Source organism: Helicoverpa armigera, chromosome 14 (genome assembly GCF_030705265.1).
Source record: "Helicoverpa armigera isolate CAAS_96S chromosome 14, ASM3070526v1, whole genome shotgun sequence".
NCBI classification, from domain to species: domain Eukaryota; kingdom Metazoa; phylum Arthropoda; class Insecta; order Lepidoptera; family Noctuidae; genus Helicoverpa; species Helicoverpa armigera.
Window position 1 is genome coordinate 2,381,637 of NC_087133.1, and position 20,094 is coordinate 2,401,730.

The window sequence follows — 20,094 nt, forward strand, 5'->3', positions numbered from 1 at the left end:
GATAAGATAAGAAAAATTTGGCGAAACGAAAAACGTAGACAGAAAAGAATGATGTTGTAATATTAGATGTAACACCTAGTATTTGTACACTTTAATTCAGATCAATATTGACTTCTAATAATAATTAAGTGTTTAATAAAAAAATAACTGATCTTAGAATAACACAGTTTATAATCCTGATGCTTGTAAAATTTATAGGAATAGGCTAGTTTCCTAAAAAAATTATAATTAGTCCGTCTTGTAGATTGTCCAAAACTTTTTACAAAAAAATAAAACCGACTCCCAAAAACACTGAAAAGCAAAAAAAAACTATTCTTAGGTGCATCGGCCTAGAAGTCAGTGTCTAATGGATGTAACTAAGTTTATTTCGCCACCGACTTCTAGGCCGATGCACCTAAGAATAGTTTTTTTTTGCTTTTCAGTGTTTTTGGAAGTCGGTTTTATTTTTTGTAAAGAGTTTTTTATTTTTAGCTTTTCAGTGACAAGCATAGTTGTCACTATCCGCATAAGTGTAAAGTTCTTATCAATACGAACAATATAAGCCCAAACACGAGGTAGTTTACATATTCAATTGTCGAGTTCCCTCGACCTTCTCTGGTCTCCATCATCAGGTCAGCTTCAAACCTTCACTGTTGCAAAGGTCTTGTCAATACGAACAAAATAAGCCCAAACACGAGGTAGTTTACACATTCATTGTTCAAGTTCCCTCAACCTTCTCTGGACTTCATCATCAGGTCAGCTTCAAACCTTCACCACTGCATAGTGTTATCAGACATACGCCTTAGTGTCAAGCTTTTACCCTACGTATGCCTACAATTTTCGAAAGTTGCCCTCGATTTCTCAGGGTTTCCATCATCAGATCCTGACCTGGTGACTATGGGACCACCTGGGAGGTAAACCCTATTAAACAAAAAAAAAAATTTGCAAATCGGTCCAGGCGTCTCCGAGTAATCGGTGAACATACATAAAAAGATCCCGACGAATTGAGAACCTCCTCCTTTTTGGGAAGTCGGTTAAAAATTAAGCGATACGTATTTTTTCTTTTTTAAATTGGATCAGAACTTGTTAAGATATAGCGTGTTAAAGTTGAGTGTGACGTCACAAGTTGCTACAATTTTCAGGACACTGTGACGTAAAAGGCCCCCACTCCTAATTTTTGAAGTGTATTATCTTTGTCATTTTATGTTTAATTAAAAAAAGAAAAAATACGTATCCAATATTTTTTGATTATCTAAAAAGCGGACTAAATATTATTTCATTATTTCGACCATGGAAACTACCCTATTAAGAAATAATCAATGGCGGTAAAAATAATTTAAGTATTGCGTAAATTCTCAAAGCAACAACTAATTCAATTTGTGATTATTTTGATACTTGAAATTTGATTTCATTTGTGAAATAAGTAGGTGTAAGTAATATAAAACTTTTAAAAATATATTTCGGTTTTATTTTATTCTATCGCATTATTTCTCTCAAAAATGTATTCATGTAGGCTCAGCCTTACAAAAAATGGACTGTCAGTTTTGCGATTGTCCTGTATTTTCGACGAGGGATTGCTTAGTTTTTGTTAATTTTTAATATGAAAGGATACAAATTGGTTTTGCATTAAATATTGTACGCTGTACAGGTATAACTGCTGATTCCGGTAAATAAGTTTTTTAGTTAAAACCAAGTGTTTAGGCTATTGTATAGATAGACTGTTTAGTAGATGATTTATGTGAAGTTTGGTAAGGTGGGATATAGTAGAGTAGATTAGGATGGAGTAGGATAGGGCGGAGTAAGGAAGAACGGGAGTTAAGCCGTACGGATAAAAGCTAGTTATGTATGAAGTTATGTCATAATACATTGCTACGTTTATTAATCATAAAAATCAGCACGATTTATTTAAAAATTGTTAAATACATTTTAGGTTATAAGAAGCCACACACTTATAGGAAGCCACTCACTGGTGCAGAAAAGACTAGGAGATATAGAGAAAAGATGAGAAAGGAAAATCCTGCCAAGTTTGAGGCACAAAGAATAAAAAACTTACAAAGAATGAAACAAAAGAGAAAGAGAATTTCAGAAATGACTCCAGAACAGGCTGAGGAGAAAAGAAAAGCTTGGCGAAATGAAAAACGTAGACAGAAAAAAAGGATGTTGTAATATTATATTATGCAACACCTATAATCTCTTTTTTAATCTTGTTAGAGTCGTGTAGATTAGGATGTAGTAAGATAGGGCGGAGTAAGGAAGAACGGGAATTAAGCCGTACGGACAAAAGCTTGTTATGTATGAAGTTATGTCATAATACATTGCTACGTTTGTTAATCATACATACAATTCAGTACTACTTTTTTTTAAAGATGTTATTATTTAAAAATTAATAAATACATTTTAGGTTATAAAATGCCACTCACTGGTGCAGAAAGGGCTAGGAGGTATAGAGAAAAGTTGAGAAAGGAAAATCCTGTCAAGTTTGAAGCACAAAGAATAAAACATATACAAAGAATAAAACGAAAGAGAAAGAAAATTTCAGAAATGACTCCAGAACAGGCTGAGAAGAAAAGAAAAGCTTGGCGAAACGAAAAACGTAGACAGAAAAAAAGGATGTTGTAATATTAAATGCCTTAAACCTTAATTCAGACCAATGTTGACTTTTAGTAATTATAAAATGTTGAATAAAAAAAAGAACTGATCATAGAATAAAACGATTTTTCTGGTTATGTTTGTTAATTTTATATGAATGAAGACAAAATTAATGGCTGTAATATAAAACATTTAAAATAAATTTGGGTTTTATTTTATTCTATCGCATTATTTTTCTCAAAAATGTATTAATGTAAGCCAAGCCTTACGAAAAACGGATTGTCAGTTTTGCTATTGTTTAAGGTTATGGGTATAAATTGTATCATTTCAATATTTAAAATAGCAATGTATATTATCTAGTGTTTCCATGAAAACTACTTTAAGCCATTACAATATCGAAAAATAACGCTTCCTAAATTCTGTCATGATTGAATTCGGTCATGATACATTTTATTTTGAAAACGCTCAACTAAACCGATGTTTTTTTTTTCAGAGATCCCCTATAAAATAGTAAAATCACAGAGAGGTAAGGACTTGATACTTGTAGATGGTTATACGTTTACGCAAATCAACCAATTGCGGTGGGTATGCTCTACTAAGATGCCAAGTTGCAAGGCAAAGTTAAGAATGAGCGCTGACGGACGCATAGAAAAGTTGCATAATATCCATCCACATAAAGCAAAGACACATGTTATGACCTCTCGTGGTTATATTCGTATTTGAATCTGTACACGTTTTTTAAGTTTTTTTTTATAAAGCAGTGGTTCATGATATCCAATCTTTCCTTTTCATTCATCTTTGTTTTAATTAAATTCTTCCGATTCATAGTAAAAAATATTTATTATAGGCGTGATAATCAAATAATACTTCTATACACACAATAACCAGAAAAAAGACCCTGATTGGGAACCACCCTTTAAGGTATTTTAGAATGTGTTCACATAATAAATTATTTAAGTTTGCAAATATTGTTATAAATAAATAAAACTATGTGTTTTTATAACCTTGTTTTTTGTGTGACACCATTTTCTTGGGCTGTGATGATTGGAACATTACTTTTTAGTTTATATCGTGTTTAATTATATTTATTTTATTCTAGTCCAAGGTTATATGCTAGTGACGTTACGATGTGGAAAGCCTCAGATTTGCATACAGGGATACTTTTCTAGGAAAAAAAAAGCGTGTAAAAGCAACGTCTTCTGGGCTTGTTCCACAAAAAGTCTGATTGCAAGGCAAGTTTAAAGTGACGTGCAAGGACAGATTGTTAAACTTTGTAATGTACATACATAGTCATACCTAGTAAACAAAATTATATGGAAGTTTTCACGTTTGTTTATTTAAGTAATAGTTTTTTTTATTCGGGTCCCGTGGGAACGACTGCTCGTATTCGGATGAAATAAAGCCTATATTACTCGGGAACCTTAATCAGTATAATATAAGGTGCTTTATTGAATGGAGGGTAGTATTGCGTTTATAGATTACAATAGTAAATATAATTTATTGATTATTTGTCATATTTTTTTTTATAAAAAAAATACGAATAAATTTGACTTAATTTATTAGTTTAAAACCATCCAGCAGAGTTGCGCGTTGCCACTCTTGCAGAACACAGATAGAAAGAGATAGCAGATGTTTCCATTGACGAAGCGACAATACGCGCGTAATTTGTGAACCACGTTATGCAGAGTACAGCCAATGTTAATTTAACTTGTTTACTGTCTCAAATTGAATTGACTGTTCCGGGGTACAAAATTTCTTCACTATTGTAATCAATAAACGCAATACTAACCCCCATTCAAGTCCTGGCAGGTAATATTAAAGCACCTTATATATTTGAGTTCATTCTAACTATTTAATATTTATGTTTACAGATTCTCTATTTGGTATACCAAGAACTTATTAACTGACTTGGCAAAACGTTTCATTGGCTGAATGTATGAAGTTTTGAGGCAATTGGCAATTGGTTGAGAAGATATAGTAATATTTAAGCGATCGGTGTTCATAATCATTATTCATTTTACGAACAAACCTGTAATTTTTTAGGTGTAAAACGAAACAAACCCCCAGTACCACGAAACCGAGAATACTCCCTGGTTCTTTCTGAAAGAGGCAGAGATATTCTTCTACGTTCAGACTTCAAGTATCACAAACATAGAATGAAAAAGGATGGAACAGTGGTATGGCGATGCTCGCAAAGACACACGTGTACGGCCCTTTTAATGACGAATTCAAATATAATTGTAGAGGAATATCGTCACACATGCATCCACAGGATAAATGAAAAATAACATTTAGTTAGTAAAAATATAAAAAATGCTTTGATACTAACTTAACTTACTTTGCCCCTCACTAACTCTCTCGATTCGTAATTCTAATTCGGCTAAAATACCTCTAGAGTCGTGTGCTACGTCATATGATTTGAATATTACATAATTAGATAATAGTAAATAATTAAAAACGTTTTTGCATTTTTTTAAATAGGTATGGGTACCTATGGGTTGTCATTCAATAAATCTACAAAATAATTTTGTTTAATTTATTATTTACCGAATCATTATAAGCCAACATTATTTCTGCAAACGCATTTTGGCGAAGTAAGTTTCTAACCTAAACATTACCAAATTTTCGTTTGTTGATGTAGCTTGGATCTAAGTACACCGACAACTTAAACGTGGGTTTTCTTGAAACAGCAGTTTACTCTGAATTTTCACGTTGAAGTTTAAAAGTAAGTAAAGTACCTGAGTTGTTTTTAGGAAAAACCATTATGTTTTGATGAACTTTTTATGGTCCTCTAACTAATGTTAAAAAACTGCAGACAATAAAAATGAAAACATTTGCAAATATGGGCGGGCAGAATAACAAAAAATGTTTTACGGGTTTACGTTTTATCAACAATGCAGCGTGAATACAAAGATTAAAAAAATATATATGTAATCAAGATTCCACGACGAACTAGATTTGCAAAAATCATTTTGAATAGATATTTACATTGTTTTTAAATAAAGACATTAACAAATAATGAAGCAAAATCTTTCATTTACTAATCCCCGAATTAAACTTATAAATATTTATCTGTTTTAGCTGTAAGGTTACGTAGCTTGCTGTACATATTTTTGCTGGTACGACTTTATTAACACGTGAACATTTTCAGCTATAACAAAGTATGAAATAACTAAGTCTCAAAGAGGAAAGGATTTGCTTCTGGTAGACGGCTATACTTTTGGACGAATGAGCTTGAACTACTGGGGTTGTTCGTCAAACAAATCACTTTGCAGAGCCAAGATCAGAAGGACCTCGGACGGGGTCCTTGTGTATGTCAACAGGAATCATTGCCATCCACCGCGACAGTATTTTAAATGTAATGGCTGTATTGTACTGAAAAAGAGAAGTAAACATATGTCGTAAAGCAGCAAATGAATTTAAGTATATGGCGGTGCGATTTATTGAACATCTTTGTAAAATCTCGTGTTCAATTAGATAATCATATGTGCCCATGACACAGTGCTTCAAAACTCTCTCGATTGCTGTGGAAATGTAACTGTGTAAGGATGGCAAAGGAGCATGGGCATTTTTGTATGAATGCTGTATCTACCCATTTTTTTAAATTGCTCCACAGTGATAAGACCTGCGTCATTTGAAAGGTTTTGAATAGCACTCTATTTCAATCTGTTGAAGCCACGTTCGAATTCAGCGCCAACACGGTGGTTTTCAATGTTGAGCAATTTTAAAAAATGGTATGTGATCTTTAGCACTATTTGTGCTACATAATGGAGCTATACAGGAGACTTGAAATATTATAGCTGAATAAAATCCATAATAATCGCTCACACTAAAAAAAAACACTTTTCTATTTAACGCTCCCAAAGACTTAGGTTAACAACAAACACGGTTTTTTTGAGAAATATAAATAAACGACATCAGCAGAAGGATACTCTATGACAAAGAATTTTATGATAATAATTTTAAAAGGTTTAGATTTATAAGAATTTACTAGTCAGTGTCAAAATAGTACCTTTTCATAGTTGTAGTTATTTATTGGTCTGAAAGTTTTACCATAAAGAATATTTTACAATAGCACATTTTTCATGTATCACTTCGCACAAGATAGGCAGATAATAAATAATATATAATGTACCTTTAAGTATAAAATTCCACTCACAGCAATTTAGTATTTATGCACAGAAAAAATCTAGTCTCAATATTATTCATGAAATAAATAATGCAGTTTTCAATTTTAACTTAGGACAACAGAATAAAATTATGTTTTCAACAATTTAGAAGTAGAATATCAAAATATGTACAATGTATGCCAAATTAATACAAATATATGTATTGACTTATTGACTTCAATATTTTCTGTATATTATAAGATCTCAAACATTATAGTCATTTTATCAAATAATTCGTACATTATGTACACCTTGTGATATTAACAAAAATTGAGTCGCTCTAAATGTTCATAGCTCTATTTTAAGTGATATTCGAACTTAATTATAATCTTAAATAAATCGTACAATAAGTTTCATCTCAACTTATCAACATGTATCTGAAAAAAGTTATACTTAGAGATAAATAAATATTAAGATTATATGAAATTTAAAAAAAATATGTAAAGCTTATTAGACAATGAATCTTTTGGTCGAATAAAAAACAAATGAGTTACTTAAATGTAATTTAAGTGGTTCTACCACGAATGTTTATTCACTCACAGCGTCAGAAAAAAAATACAAATTGTGATAAGACCAGGAGGATGATGATTTTCATTTGAAGAATGTGTAACTTGCAAAGTTCGTGTTAGTCCCTAAATAATTTCAATAGTAAATCGTACAGTATAAATATCATATTCACTTGATTCGGCCACGCTTTCGATGTGATTTATTAAAATTTAGACCTGCTTGTACCATTGTTCACTAAATATAATAACAAATAAGTTAGTATTATTCGTCTATCATCAGCCTTATTATCGTGCCCACTGCTGGGCACAGTCCTCTCACACCGAGAGGGATTGAGCATTAATCACCACGCTTGCTCAATGCGGGTTGGTGATTTCAGACTTTATAGTTCAGGTTTTCGCAAAATGTTTTTCCTTCACCTTTAAATACATACAAACTTGCATGAACTGAAAATTGACCTGGCCTAGAACGGAACCGCATACTCGTCTTTGAGTACTATTTATATTTTTGTGTTATGTAATTTTATTTAGTGTGCAGTGGTCCAAAAGATAACCAAAGAGAGAACTTATTGTATATGAATATTTGATGTAATTATATCACTAGACTCTAAAATAAATGTTTCTTTTAAAAAAGCCCATCTATATTTTTTTCCAAACACTTTATCGCAGAATTTAATTAAACAAATTCAATACCTATACACAAATATAATAAATACAAATGAACCTATTATTTTCATCAAAATAACGAGCCCTTGGGTAACTTAAAGAATTTCCAAAATGGAATTATTTAGGCTAAGTGAAATCACTTAGGCCTTTACAAACACTTGTAAGTGTCATAAATAACAATATGGTTGATTATTGTTGTCCATCCCAAAAGTAGCTTTCCATGGAGAAGAACTGGGAGATTTAAGTAGTAAGTATGAAGTAATCTGTGTTTCAACGCCCAACTCTGTAGTACACTGACTGTCAAGAGACGTTCATATTTTAATTGCTGAGTAACTGCACTATTTCCGAGTAACTTTAATTATCTCATTGCTTTATTAAAAGTGACAGCATTTGCCTTCCATAAAACAGGTTCTAAATATGAGTCTAGTATAGTAGTAGTCGACTAGAGTCTAGACAGAGTGAAACCAAGAAGCAATATCTTAACATCCATTTCTTTAATACAAACCATCATTCACAGGAATTCACTATGAAATGACGACATCGCAAAGAGGGAGGGAACTTATATTAATTGACGGGTATACATTCACTCAGTTGAGACCGAAGTACTGGGTCTGTTCCACCAGGACTGATGGCTGTAAGGCGAAACTCCGGAGGAACTCGGAAGGGGCAATCATTGACTATGATATCGTTCACAGCCATTCGCCGAGAGAATATGTACAAATGCAAAATGGAAAATGTGTTAGAATGCCGCAAAGAAAGTTTTTATAGTAGGGCCTGTGATCTATGAATTAAAGATTCGCTTTTCCCCTTAAGTTTTTTAAATACTATATCAAATGCCGCCCACAGCGCACAATACGGTTAAAAACAAGTTTTCTGTCCAGCGGTGATGATAGGAATGTTCGTATATACAGACTGTAACAGGGTAGTCAGATGCAGTGACTACTAACAAGATATTATTTACGTGGATGAAAATATTTTTTAATACTTTATGAGATCCATTTGAATTTTATTAACGTAATTATACATTTTATTGATCTTTTATTAATTCAATTAAATTGATCTTAATTTACTATTGTTTTGAATTATTTAATGCCACCCGTTTAATTGCTGCGCATTAATCAAATCTGCGATTTGATGGCTGTCATGTATCAATATAGGTTAATGTTGCAACCCACCTTTAGAGTTATCGGAGTCAGAGCAACTAAAACGTTCTTTGTCAACAGATTATGAACAACGTTCGGGCGTTCCTTACTTCATTGTAAAATCTCAACGAGGGAATGATCTCCTTCTAGTCAATGATTACACGTTTTCAAAAAAGTATAGACAAAAAGGTGTTTGGATTTGTTCAAACAGAACAAGCAAATGTAACGCGAGACTGAGGTTAAACGAAGTTGGGGATATCACAAAAAATTTTAACGAACATTCCCACCCTCCGGGCAGATATTTACGGCAAAAGAATGGAGACTATGTTAAAATCTAAGTACATAGTTTAAATTCTTTCTTGTTTATTTGTAAAACTTCTCTGTGTTCATGAGCTTATAAAAATCTATGTATATTCTATTCTAAGCTAATTTTTTTTAAGGTTTTTTTATATGTATACATATTAACTTCTGCCTGAAACTGATATGTATATTAAATACCACATAATTAAAAAGCTTACTTTATATCCGCAGACGAGATTCCCTACGCGATAATAAAATCACAAAGAGGCGCAGACCATATTCTTCATGACAATTATACGTACACAAAGGTCAGAAGCAACAGCTTAGTATGGATATGTTCATCTAAAAGTACTTGCAAAGGGAAAATCAGATTGGATGAGAATGGAAAAAATCACTGATGTGATAAACACGCATAACCACCCACCGGGAAAATATGTCAAACTTGGCGGTAACTACATAAAAGTGAGATAGAATCTGTGTGTCCATATATTTTAGACTTAATGTATTTTTTCTCCTTTCTGCTGTCATTGAACATCTTTAGCACTTAGCAGTCGTTACGGGTCGGAAGCCAGTAAGTTTGACAACCAGTCTTACCTAGGAGTATCGGCTTGCCCGGGTAACTGGGTTGAGGAGGTCCGATAGGCAGTCGCTCTTTGTACAATAGTACTCAGCTACATCTGGTTAGGCAGATGATGATATATTTTTCTGATAACGCCTCTGTAAATTAGTAGTACGTACAGACTATTCTACCTTTTATTATTACTGCAGCAGTAATTATCAATTCTACATGCAATATCCATTGCACTAGGTACTAGGAACGTGATCGTTTTTGACTTTGAACATTGAAATCTTGCAATCTTGAAACGCTGTTTAGAACTATGTATTATTTATTATGCAGCGAATTTGAATGCAGCACTTTTTTAGTGAGTTAAAATTTAACATATCTTATAATAGGCATTTTATGGCATAAGATGTATTATATGAGTGACGAACTATAAATGTGTTTTATTTAGTGTCTTTACATAATATACAATTTTAACCTTTATCTTCTAAAAAATAAATTTGATTTCGAACATGACAGTTTTTTTCTTTTAGTTACAGACGAAGTGAAGTTTATTAATTTAAGTGAAAATAAGAAACTGCTCATGGCTGGAGAGTACACGTTTTCTCAAGTACATCGAAAGCATTGGTATTGTTCGAAAAAGGTGACAGGCTGCAAAGCCCGAATTACTTTGGATCCTGACACGTCAAGAATTTTGTTTATAGACAATCGGCACACTCATGAACCGCCTCTTTATAAGAAGTTTAATGAATATTATGTTAAATTAAGTTAGACATTCGATTTTTTCAGAACAATACAAATACTACCCTCTGCACAGATCAAAAAAGCAGATCTAAGATTTTGTAATTTATTTCCCACCCCCCCTAATCTTCCGTAGGTAAAAAAATAAAAGTTTTTCTCTTATTTCCAGACGAGGTGAAGTTTATTTATTTGAGTGATAAAAAGAGGTTGCTGATGGCCGGAAAGTATACGTTTTCTCAAGTTAGTAAGAAGCATTGGTATTGTTCAAAAAAGGTTACAGGCTGTAAAGCTCGAATTACTTCCCAACAAACAAAAACGTCATATAAGTCTTAACTTATACGACATAAAGTTGGATAGCAGTCTTATAATGATAGTGAGATGACTACTAGGTCCTGTAGACGTCTTTAATTTAACCTATTAGTAGTGCGACGAATATGTCATAATAAGCTGGTCTTAGCAACCTAAACTAAATGACGTTATATTACAGTCTTAGCTAAAACGTTTTTACGACAACGCAATAGGCATACTAACGTTATAGTCTATTAAACGTTTTGAACTGACCAAATTAGGTGTATGAAAACCTTTATATGACATCTATGTAATGTAGCAGTTGTATAAACGTTTTCACAGTGACGTTTATATAACGATCACTATCCTGTTTTACAGCGGTCAATTGGAGACTCTTAAATGATTTGGTTGTTTATTTAATACTCAAATATAACATATATATTACATGATGTCCGTTTAATGTCATGCCCTGACTTTAATCAAACTTGTAGTCGCATTTAAGTCAGTTTTTGACTTTAAAACGGCTAGATCGCTCTATTTACGGAATATTTGATTAAGTTTACTACGAAAAATGGAAGCAAAAAAAATGTGGAGTAGACTTAAACGTAGTGGAACTTTCAAAAGGAAAGTAAATCGAGATTTCCTTAATGGATCCTTGGATAACTAGCTGTCATGGCGTATTGCATGGTCTTGAAATAACCTTAATACGACTTTATGTCTTTAAAACGTCGTAAAGAGATAGGTGTGTGACAAAAGCAACAATGTCCTACATTTTTAGAAATAAAAATATTTTTATTAATAAAAATATAATCATTAAAACACAAAATTGCGAGGGGGCATGAAAATCTGAAATAAATACATATAGGTATAGTGTCATAAAACTTTAATACCAAGTCGAACTAAACAGCATGAGAGACAGATACATTTATTAGCGAGATATATAAATATAAGTTAAATAACACTCATCACCTTTTATTTCCTTGTAATTTTTTATTACAAAACCACAAACACCGTGTCACTAGAAGAAAAATGAATAAGTTTTACGGGTGTTGTTCCTTGACTCAAATAAAACGTTTTAATCATTCAACAACGCCCTTATGACGACAATACAACTAATGTGGTAATTTCATAACGTTCATACGACTTTTGAATGACTTAACGAAGTCAGCTTGTGACTTTTGTATGTCCGATATACGACAATGTTGGTCATATAACTGGGGCCATTTTCGCGTTTAGTAAACGTTACTATAACGTAAGTGCGACTTAGGTATTACGATCGATGGCATTAAGATAACGTTTATTAAACTTTTAAACGACGTTAAATTGTTAGTTGGGTTTGGATCCTGACACGTCAAGAATTTTGTTTATAGACAATCGACACACTCATGAACCGCCTCTTTATAAGAAGTTTAATGAATATTATGTTAAATTAAGTTAGATAGACTATAGATTTTTTTCAGAACAATAACAATAACGAAAATACAAATAATACAAATACGCAGATCTAAGATTTTGTAATTTATTTCCCCCACCCCCCTAATCTTCCGTAGGTAAAAAATAGAATTAAAAAAATAAATGTTTTTCTCTTATTTCCAGACGAGGTGAAGTTTATTTATTTGAGCGATAATAAGAGGTTGCTGATGGCCGGAAAGTATACGTTTTCTCAAGTCAATAAGAAGCATTGGTACTGTTCAAAAAAGGTTACAGGCTGCAAAGCCCGAATTACTTTGGATCCTGACACTTCAAGAATTTTGTTTATAGATAATCGACACACTCATGAACCGCCTCTTTATAAGAAGTTTAATGAATATTATGTTAAATTAAGTTAGATAGACTATAGATTTTTTTCAGAACAATAAAAAAACGAAAATACAAATACGCAGATCTAAGATTTTGTAATTTATTTCCCCCACCCCCCTAATCTTCCGTGGGTAAAAAAATAAAATTTAAAATAGGAGAAATATAAAAGTTTTTCTCTTATTTCCAGACGAGGTGAAGTTTATTTATTTGAGCGATAATAAGAGGTTGCTGATGGCCGGAAAGTATACGTTTTCTCAAGTAAATAAGAAGCATTGGTATTGTTCGAAGAAAAGTGTGGGGTGCAAGGCACGAGTGTACCTGAACCCTCATACATCTGGAGTCTTGTTTATGGATAATCAACATACACATGAACCGCCAGTTTATAAATTGCTTAATGGTTATTATATAAAGATACGTTAATAGCCTAAATGTATTTTTATTAGTAGAACGATGATACAAGTTAGTGGTGGTCAGTCGAGAGTGGTCGCGACAGTACAAATGATATGCGATAGTATTTCACTGAAATACTATCTAATAATAAGTAGTAGATTGATGTAGCTTGTCAAAGTATTAATACAAATACTTATACATTAATACAAATAATTCATATTATTTATAAAACATAATAAATACTTGGAAAAGCTAGAATTTGATTTACAAAAAAGATGAGAAAGAAGATTTGTCTGGAGGTAGTTTAGGCACCACAAATAAGTTTACTTCCCAAAAGACTAGGTACTTTACAGAATTGGTTTTAAATATGTTTCGAAGCCCGTATTGTAAATAAGGAACAGATAATTTTGCGTGGATTGTAAATTGTGACTTGAAACAAAAAATTTTAGGTACGAAAGTATTGAAGTATGTACAATAATCTATCTTTTCTATTTTTGAATGGTGTGGCTTGGCGATGTTTTTCATTCGAATATTCATTGTATTTTTTATACTTTTATAACACGTTGTGTGCCTAAGTAACTGATGACAATCTTTATATTACAGGAGATGCCAAATTTATAACATTGTTGAACAATAAACAGTTGTTGATGATCAACAATTACACATTTTGGAAATACAAGGAACGGTATTACTACTGTCCTAAAAAAACTAAAGGTTGCCAAGCCCGAGTCGTGCTCAGTCCAGATTTTAGTCAGATTCAGTCTTTGTATAACACGCATGACCATGAACCTCCGAAGTATGTGAAAACGAAATCTGGTCGTTATATTAGAATTTGAGAACACAGTCAAAATTTTTAGACCCTTAATCAAAATCTGACTTCAAATCTGAATTTAAATCCGTATGGGTAAATAAAATGTTTCCAATTTTCATATCTAAGTGACGATTTTAAGGAGGGGAAAACATCCTACATTTAATAAAAAGAAATATAAGCCCGAATAATTATCACTTGTAAAAATGTCAATGTAAAAAATGAGGTGTGAATAGGGTATAATAGGACTGGTACGCACCATGTGTCTAAGGCCTTATAAAAAAATAGAGTAAGTATGTATAATGTTCCAGTCTCAGCTATCTGTGTTGTGATTTGTGATGATTATGTATTTAAATGAAACAGGTGTATTTATTATAATGGAAGTAGAAAATATGTGTTCTTATTTTAGTAGTCTTATTTAAGTAACTTTGTTTACGAAAAGAGAAACTATAAACCGTTGCCAAAGTTATTGCCTACTTAAAAATTGTGCCCCGATGTAAAATGTGAATCTTCAAAAATCTGTTAATAGATAAAATACTATCATTACAGGTCAAGCCAGATTCATAACATTGACGAACAATAAACAGTTGTTGATGATCAACAAATACACATTTTCTCAGTACAAACCACGGTATTTCTACTGTTCTAAAAAAAATAAAGGATGCCAAGCGCGAGCGGTGCTCAGCCCAGATTTGAGTAGGATTATGTCCTTGCATAACACGCATGACCATGAACCGCCTAACTATAGGCAAACTAAAACTGGGTGTTATATTAAAATATAATTGCTAAAAGATAATAATATCTATTAAAGAGAAAATATCTATGTCTCACATATTTTTGTTTATCGTTGTGTATTAAAATTTCTTCACCTGTATTCTTCTTTAATTTAAGAGCCCAGCTCTTGTCGGTGCAGCTCCTTCCATATATGTATATAAAAAAAAAAACATACGGGCCGAATTGAGAACCTCCTCCTTTTTGGGAAGCCGGTTAATTATGTATTATATCAACTGAAATATATGATAATGTGAAAAAATATAGCAAACTGAGTTAAATTAAATAAGAATTTATTAAGCAATTGTTTTATTAATTAATTCTTGAACCTTTTTTCAATTTTTTGTCTGATATGATCATCCTCCGAGCCTTTTTCCCAAACTATGTTGGGGTCGGCTTCCAGTCTAACCGGATGTAGCTGAGTACCAGTGTTTTACAAGGAGCGACTGCCCTATCTGACCCCCTCAACCCAGTTACCTGGGCAACCCAATACCCCTTGGTTAGACTGGTGTCAGACTTACTGGCTTCTGACTACCCGTAACGACTGTCAAAGATGTTCAATGACAGCCGGGACCTACAGTTTAACGTGCCATCCGAAACACAGTCATTGGTGTCTAAGATATACTTAGAAAGTACATACAAACTTAGAAAAGTTGCATTGGTACTTGCCTGACCTGGAATCGAACCCGCGCCCTCTTATTCGAGAGGTTGGTTCTTTGCGCACTAGGCCACCACGACTTTTTTTTTTTTTTTTGTCTGATATGATATATTATGGTAAATACTCTGTCTTCAGGTGATGTGAAGTTCATAAATCTATCGGAAAACAAAAGATTGCTGATGGCTAACAAATATACTTTCGCGCAAACCACGCCCAGACATTTTTACTGCTCCAAGAAGGGAAAGGGGTGCAAAGCAAGAATCTTCTTGAACAAAGAAGAGACAGAAGTAGTGTTCTTTAGTGATGATCATAATCACGACCCGCCCGTGTACAAGCAATCATCACAAGGGTATTATATCAAATTATCTGGTTAATGATTAAGATGAAGAACTTCTGATTGGAAGAAGTAAACATAATAGTATTCTAACTGTAATGATATTAGGGCAGGAGGATCATGATGATATTTTTTAATGTTGCTTTTGTAAAATAATGTAATGACTTTTTTTTTTAATAAAGTCTAGGTATCGCAATTAAGTTTTCTCATTTGAGTCCCATTTAAGTTTTTCTTTGGTTTTGGTGTAAGTTGTTTTTCTAAAAGCGTCGTTTTAATAACAACGTCGTAAGTAAATAACCTCAAGCAACTACAGCGCACGTTTTTGAGTTTGCACATATTTATTAACATTTTGAAATGTTAGAATCGTTATACCCAATGCTGTCAACCTGGTTTCACCTTTCAGATTATATCCTCATTCCTTCTGGACACAAAAACAGTTTGTTAATGCTTGAAGGTTATACGTACTCTCAAATGCATAGCAAACGCCATTGGTACTGTTCGAGGAGAAAGAAAACTGGCTGCAGGGCCAGGATCAAGATGGACACAGATCTTGTGACGATAATAGAGTCTATCAAAACACATAATCATGAGCCACCAGAATATTATAAAGGACCCGCTGGAGAATATGTGTTGATTCGGAAAAATACGTGAACATCAAAAGTGAATGAACTGCCAAATGTAATTTTAACGTTTCTAGTCTTAATATAAATACTCGTAAAAGAAAAATATCTTGCATTTGTACATACTGTAAAAATAAGTTGTGGTTCTACATTATATGAAGCCGAATTGATTGGTTTTTGATCTCATTTCTATTTTTATTTTATTCTTGCCATGTGTACCTACTATATTATACGCATGCTTTTTGTGTATATATCTTAGATAATCACCATCTTCACAGAGTAACTAATTGAAGCAAAGACAATATACATTGTGTTCACTAAAATAATAGCATAATACGCCGAAGTACTATTCTACATTAGGGTGCACAAATCTTGGATAAACTGGCGATTTTGGTGTCTGTATACAATTCGATGAGTACTGTACCAAGGGCCTTATTTTCCGAAAAGTTTTCATTTTATTTATTCCCCTTCTTTGATTGTATGTGATGTATATTTTCAGATTACATCCTAATTCCATCTGGATTTAAAAACAAATTGATCATGTATAGAGGATACACATTTGCGAAGGTGCACAGCAGAAACTGGTACTGTTCAAGCAAAAAGGGCGGTTGCAAAGCCAAAATTAAGATGGATTCCGACGAAGTGACGATAGAATTTGTAAATAACGTACACAACCATGAACCTCCACGGTATTATGTGACACAGAGCGGAGAGTACGTCTTTATTAGAACAAAGAAATACCAGTTTTGAAGAAAAGACCCGTTTTTTTTTGTATATGTCTGTTACAAATGACGTAGAGAAATCGAAGTGACTTCGTGTTTCTAGAAAAAAAGCAAGCCAGGTTTTATTATATTTTTCATCCAGATTAAAATTGAGAATTATTATGTTTTGTAGTGTTAAAGAGCGTCACAAAGATTTTATTATATTATTGTTTTGTTCTAAATATCCTTATCCTTATATCCTTCTTTCATTATATTAAATACACAAAGTGTGTAAAGTGCTATATATTATAGAATATTTTTATCAAAATGTAAGAAAGCATTAAATATCAAATGTGCAGATTAAATACTTAATTAAAAATAATCTGGAATTTTCTTTTAACCTTAGCACAAAAGTACGCCTTTCTAAAGTCAACTACTTACGTAAGAGATTGAAAAATCTACTTAAAATTGTCAATTTTCATTACAGACTACAAACTGGTGGACACAGGAATGAACAAGAGATTGCTTTTATATAAAAACTATGCGTTTTATCCATCAACCAATTTTCGATGGTATTGTAATCAAAGTCATAAGGGTTGTACCGCTAAAGTTGATATCGATAAAGATAGTCGATTGATCGCGATTGCCTCTGTACATAATCATGAACCACCTAGATATTGGATCACTGATACCGGGAAGTATGTTTTTATGAGAGCTAATTCTCGGTATAATTAATCATTTTCTTTATAAACAGCCCTTATTTACAACAGGTTTTTGATCTAAGTTTTCTGGTGACTGGTCCACTAATTTTTTGCCTTAAATTTCAATCCACCTAGAGTCCTGCATTCTAACTGAATTCTAGCTGTTCCCCACACTTTCATCCGTCTTTTTTTTATTTGAAATTATCAAAGGACCTCTCTCGCTGTGGGTGCAGCGTGAAGGAGTGTCAGACTCTTATTGACTGAAACCGTGTTCCTTCTTAAGCCTTTTATTTATATACCAGGGCCGCTAACTCATTCGAACAATCTCGCAGCCCCGGCAGGCCTTGGCCCTGGTGGGCCCCGCTGAGGTCTGTGAATAAACACTTAGTTTTATTATTGATCATAAGTAAATTATTGTCGTTTTTGTATATTACTAAGAAGAAAAATGTATTTATTAAATAAAGTGCAATGTTAACAATGGAAATACGGTTAAAATACAGCTGTAATATTATTATTATGTTAGTTGACATTCCATTTTATTCTAGCTTTAAGATCGAATCTACACTAACACTTTTTTGTGTATGTACCTATGTACCTAATAGTAAGTATTTTTGAAGTAAGTAAAACTTGGAGTTTTGTGTATATAAGTTACTCTACAATTGAAGTATTTATAAATGAAATAAAAAAATTACCATATCCAATTTTTCATATTTTTTGTCCTCAAATTGCACCACTAGAAATAAAAGTTATGAAATATATGTACTAAAATGTATTACATATTTCCCTTCTACTTAGACTCAGTATACTCCGCACTTACCCCTTTTGATGATCTCCCTCTACCTAAGAGAGCAAGTTTAGTTAATAATACAAAGAGTCAGGAATAAATTAATCGGTTTAAAATGTTTGAGTTTATCTAACTGCTTTTAAGAATGAATTCTCTTGCTTGCTCCAGTGGTATCCACATATTATTTATTAATATTCACGATTGTGTAAGCAATGTTTTTTAAAATTGCATTTTTTTTCTTTTAGATAAGGCTTTCTACTTCAAGACAGACCAAGGGAAATCTTTAGTCATGTACAAGCAATACACATTTTCTTTTGTAAATCTGAATGGACGGACCCTGAGGTGTTCCAGGAAGTACAGGGGCAAATGTGACGCGAAGATTGTGATTAATAGCAGTGGAGAAGTCATTGAAATAACTCCCGAACATAATCATCCACCGCCTATGTATAGGCAAACGCTTAGCGGAGCGTTTACAAAAATATAATCGTAGATGCAGCACCAGAGTGCCTAGTGCGAGTTTTACAAGTTAACTTTTTCGATGCGTAAATTATTATACAACTTATTTACGTAGCATTCATTGTAGAATTGTTCATTTAAAACGGACTGTCATCGGCACTTGCTCGTATTATACCTAAACGCGCTCACTTATGAAATAGTAAACGTTATTATCCGGCAAAATTAACGAAGGTGTAATGTTTGAAAGTCATGTGATGTAGCGTACGAATCTTTATTTCAGCCGAGTTACAATTTCGTTTCGAGAGCGTTAACTTACAAAACTCGGAATCAGCATTTAGGTCGGTTGATTGTTAACCAAAAAATGAATGACTTTTATTGATATTAGGTATCATCAATCGAATGTCAAAAATGTGTGTAATTTTTATTCCTGTCTGTATATAAGTAAAATAAACGAACAATTCTATCAAGTATTGAATAAGGTACCTGTAGATTCTTTTATTTACTCTTAATTCATAATACATATACCTAGGAAAAATCTATGTAGAAATGAAAACAAACTGTTTTTTATTAAAAGTGTTCATTTTTAACTATTTCCTTAAGACCTTCTCCGCGAGAGTAATAACAAGAGAAACTTTTCCATGCACACACAACAGTAATACAGAAACACCATTTTACTTCTTACAGATTACGAGCTAATAACAATATCAACAGGAAAACAAGTGATAATGTACAAAAATCACACATTTTCGTTCCGAGGCACGAAGAAGATTCTCGCTTACTGTTCTAGGTACATTCAGAAAAAATGCCCAGCAAGACTGCGTTTTGATATCAAAGGAAATCTCTTATTCGCTGATTTAGACCACAACCATCCACCAACGAGATATTATAAAAATGGAAGCGGAATTTACTTGAAAATTTAAAATTTTGTTGTGTTTAAATAGGTTATAAAACATGCATAAATTAGGGTGTAGGCATTATTAGGTTATATTTGGTGAAGGTTTATAATAAGATTAGTACTAGACCGCCTTTGCACTTGTAATTTTGCAGCAGTGGGACGATAAAAAGGCTGATATGTTGATAAATGGATGACAACAAATCTTCTTTGCAAGTCTCTAATAGAAATTTCGTAGGA

The 20,094-nt window shown here is 32.7% G+C and overlaps 1 protein-coding gene and 1 long non-coding RNA gene across 4 annotated transcripts in view; one reads left to right on the plus strand and one right to left on the minus strand.

Moving 5' to 3' along the window:
- Positions 1-20,094, minus strand: part of LOC110377185 (modifier of mdg4) — a 452,561-nt gene that overhangs the window by 86,090 nt on the left and 346,377 nt on the right. The gene's annotated exons all lie outside the window — the stretch shown is intronic.
- LOC126053884 (uncharacterized) lies at positions 984-5,587 on the plus strand. The gene is made up of 2 exons (XR_007510544.2): positions 984-3,094; positions 4,612-5,587. It is a non-coding gene; the product is annotated as an uncharacterized LOC126053884 (long non-coding RNA).